The following is a 4,804-nucleotide window of genomic DNA, read 5'->3' as shown; positions in this document are numbered from 1 at the left end:
GTTTCAAATCCTAGATTCTCTATTGTAATAAATGGAAATAATTCATTGTGGATTGATGGTTTGAGTGGATTTTGACAGGGATGTCCCCTTTCTCCAATCTTGTTTATTATGTGCTCACAATTATTATCTAATGCCTTTTTTGAAAATGGACTGAATTTGGGAGTCAAAATCTGTGCTAAAGCCCCCAAGATCACTCATATGTTGTATGCAGACGATGTGCTGTTATTTTCAGATGCTAAACTGAAGAATATTAAGAAGATGTGGAACATTGTGGGTGACTATTGTATGTGGACTGGACAGGCTATTAACCAGTAGAAATCTGCTTTGCTTTGCGGAAAGGCAGTTCGTAGAAGGAGGAAGAGGAAAATTTCAAAACTACTGGGTATCAAATTGGAAGAAGAATTGGAGTATCTAGGGGTTAAAATGGCTTTGAGAAGGTTAAGGAAGGATGACTTCCAAATGCTTCTGGATAAATCCTTGAAACGGCTAAATGCTTGGGGGAATAGGTTCATTTCCCTTGCTGGTAAACTCGTGCTGGTGAAATCTATTCTTCTTGCACTTCAAGTTTTTTTTATTACACATTCTCTAGTTCCCAAGAGAATACTATTTGAGCTAGAAAGACATTGTAGAGACTTTATTTGGCATAAGATGGATGGAGGCCATGGCTTGCACTATGTGAGCTGGGAAGTTTTATGTCGACCCAAGCAGTGTGGTGGTTGGGGTGTTCAATCTGTTTTGGATAGAATGGGACCGCTTCGAGCTAAATTTGCTTGGAATTCAATTGAGAATCCTAATTCTCTGTTTTATAGAAACTTTATTGCCAAATATTGGGAGAGCTGGTGGAAAAGGGAGAGAACTAGAAGTGCTTCTAATTCTTGGAAGATTATGATGAGTGGATGGGAAGTTCTTAATAATTTCCTAAGATGGAAGGTGGTTAATGGTGAGAACATTGATGTCCTAAAGGATGCTTGGATTATGGAGAAAAGCTTATTGAAATGGCTTACGTTTGTGGGCAATTTAGAAGATGAAGACATGAAGTTGAACTATTTCATTGAGAATGGTAACTGTGTTAATTCTAAACTCAGAATTTTCTTTGGGGAGGACTTGGTTAAGCTAATTGAAGATGTTCAAATTTTTGATTCTTTGTATGAAGATCAAATGGAACTAAGGCTGCAATTAACGGGTAAATCCTTATCTGCTTTATTAATTGAAAGTATATATAAATATTTACTTGAAAATGTTGATACAACCTGGATGCATAAACTGAAGTTAAATGCCAAAGTTAAGTTATTTCTTTGGCGAGTTTGTAAAAATGCAGTTCCAACAGAATTTTTTCTGTTTAAGAGAAGGATTTCGGGGAGCTTTCTTTGTCCAATGGGTTGTGATGAAACTAAAAATCTAGATCATATTACAACTTATTGTTTAACTCTGGTGAATGTAAACAATGTGCTTAGAAGCTAGGGATTTAAAATTCCTGTTTTCAGCAGCTTGACAGAATGGATTCAGGGTATGCAAATCTGTTTGTGCATAATGTATTATCAGCACAGGTTTATGCATTGAGTATGTGGTTTGTCTGGAGTAATAGATGCAAGGTGAAACATGGAAATTCTGGATGTAGTGCTGAGGTGATTGTAGCTTCTGTTATTAGCTTTTTCAGTTCTTCTAATCAAGATGTGTATCGCTCAGACAACTGGGGTGCTAACCGGTCCGATGGACTACTCTCAGATTTTTGGCATCCCCCTCCACCTGAGTGGTTAAAGCTTAATTTGGATGCTTCTCTTAAAGAGAACTATGATGCGGGGTTAGGAGGAGTTTTAAGAGATGACAAAGGGAGATTTATTTTTGCTTTTGGAAGGAAATGTAGACATTAGGACATTGCCCGTATGGAGCTATCTGCTTTGAAATCTGTTAAAGACATGATGCAAGAGTGGATTTATATAGCTAAAGGGATTATAATAGAGGGAGATAATCATAATGTTCTCAAGTTTCTTCATCAACTGTACAACAAACAGAGGAAACCTAGCGGAAACACCGAAGAGGATGGGCTTTTATTCTTGAACAAATGTAATAATGTAGTTTTCAATTGTGTTGGGTGTAATTTTAATAAGTTAGCGGATTTGTGCGCTAACTTAGCTTTGACTTTTGATTTTGTTTGGGACACTTTTTTGGAGAGAAATCTTCCCTCTACCTTTACCCATATTCTAAAGGAAGAGTGTGCTAGATGGTTAGTCTCTTCTTAGTTTGTATCTAGGTTGTTCTTTTTCCATTTAATTGCTACTTAGCATTTCTCAAAAAAAATAAAAAATAAAAAATAAAAAAAATAAACAAAATGCATTAGAGCATACAAACATAGTAAAACCACATAAATAATTATAGCATGGATCATCCTTATCTAGAAGGACACATCATCCCTCATATAGATTATTGAATTCATTCCCCAGAATTAGGTGTTATTTTTATGGCATGCTAAGATAAATTGCATGCACTTGCACACTCTAAATACACTGTAGAACACATATGGTCAAGAAACCCAAGATGTCATCATCACATCATTGAATACAATTATATTAGTAGAAGGCAGGACCCAAACCCACATCGATTCCCAAAATTAAACTGTGCTTATTTTTTAAATATGCTCTCACATAAAGGTCCAGTGAGAGCATGTGGTACCTGAATGCGGATGCTCATGGCACATGAGTAGAGATCTAAAATAATTCATCATGTTGGAAGCTAAGAGTGGCAAAAAAGTTAATTTGGGAGAAAACACTACAAGAAAGGTAATGGGCATGGGTATCATATGTAAAACTGTTTACTTTATAATTAAAAGTTTTTAATTAGATGAAGATTTAAAACATAATTTATTAAGCATTAGTCATGTCTATTATAAAGGCTTTAATATCAAAATTCTCTCTAAGAAATGCTTAATAAATTTAAATAGAAAAATTATTTTAGAATGAATGAGAATAAATAATATTTATATGATTGATTTGAACTTAGTTGATAAATCAAATAATGTTTGTTGTTTGAAAACTATTGTGGATGAATCTTGGCTATAACATAGAAGACTATGCCATATAAGTGTGAAAACTCTTAAGAAAATCACTCAACTAGATTTAGTTAGAGGCGTCCCTAAGTTAGAAATCTTTAAACAACATCTTTGTGATACATGTCAAGTAGGAAAGAAAATTAGGTCATCATTTAATTCAATTAAGGATGTTGAAATCACTAGACCATACAAAAATTCACATGGATTTATTTAAACTTATTAACACAGCAGGTTTAGAAAGGTAAAGTATTTAAATTTGTAATTGTCAAAAGGAAGGATATGATGTTAATAGCATATTTGAAAGGAAGAATAAGATGTTAATAGAGGTTGTTAGGGTGATGTTGAGTAAATAAAGTTTACCTAAATATTTCTGGGCAAAAGCTATAAATACTACTTGTTATGTGCTTAATAAAGTGAACATAAGATCTTAGCTAAATAAAACACCATATAAATTTCTCATCTACATCTGTTTGGATGTAAATATTTCATTCAAATTAATGGTATATCTCATTTAGGAAAATTTGATGCTAAGGAAGATGAAGATGTATTTTTAAGATATTCCTCAGTTAGTAAAAATTATATAATTTTCAATAAAAAAAACTTAGTTATTAAGGAGTACACCATTGTTACATTTGATGAAATAGGATTTTTGAAATTAGAATCTTTGATGATGAAGAAGAAGAGTTAATTTATATAGTTAAACATGTTGAATTTAAGGATATAGTAGAAGATCAGGATCCATTATCTTAGTAATGGAGGTATTCATCTAATCACCTTAACTAAGCTATCTTGGGAAACCCATTCATAAGGATTAGGACTAGGTATGGTCTTAGAAAATAGGTTAACCATATAGCTTTTAACTCTATAATAGAACCCATTAGTGTATATTATGCATTAGCTGGTGAATTCTAGATTATAGCTATGCAAGAGGAGATTAATCAATTTATTAGAAATAACGTGTGGGAGTTAGTAAGTAGGCCCTCTAATCCGAGTGTTGTTAGAACTAAATGGGTATTTAAAAATAAATTAAATGATAATTGATTAGTAGTTATAAATAAGGCTAGACTAGTAGCTAAAGGGTACAATCAAATATAAGGAATATATTTCAAGGAAACCTTTTGCCCCTATAGCTGGATTAGAATCCATAAGTGTATTGTTAGCATTTGCATACTTTAAGGGATTCAAACTATATCAAATGGATGTAAAAAAAATGCCTTTCTAAATGGAGTAATTAAAGAAGATGCAATCCTTTATTAAGTGCACCATAGACAATACCTTATTTACTAAAAATATTAGAGAAGATGTACTCATAATTCATATTTATATTGATGATATTCTTTTTTTATCAACAAATAATGATTTATGTAATGAATTCATTTCTAATATGAGTGGTGAATTTTAGATGAGTATGTTGGGTAAGTTTAACTTATTCTCTTAGTTTAATGTTAAGCAAATAGAGGTTGGAACATTACTAAGCTAAACAAAATATATTAAAGAAAATTTAAAGAAATTTAATATTAAAGTTTGTTAAAGCATGAATACACTAATGAGCCTAACAACAAAATTAGATAAGAACCTAGATGATAAATCAATTGATCAAAAGAAATTTAAAGTGATTATAAGTTTCTTATTTTACCTAACTACTAGTATGCCTGATATTATGTTGAGTATTTATTTATTTGTTAGGTTTTAAGCTGACCCTAAGGAATCTCATATGATATTGATAAAAGAATTTTATGATATCTCATAGGTACTTTA

This window comes from Dendrobium catenatum, unplaced genomic scaffold, assembly GCF_001605985.2.
Source record: "Dendrobium catenatum unplaced genomic scaffold, ASM160598v2 fragScaff_scaffold_1021, whole genome shotgun sequence".
NCBI classification, from domain to species: domain Eukaryota; kingdom Viridiplantae; phylum Streptophyta; class Magnoliopsida; order Asparagales; family Orchidaceae; genus Dendrobium; species Dendrobium catenatum.
Note: the sequence above shows the minus strand (reverse complement) of the source record.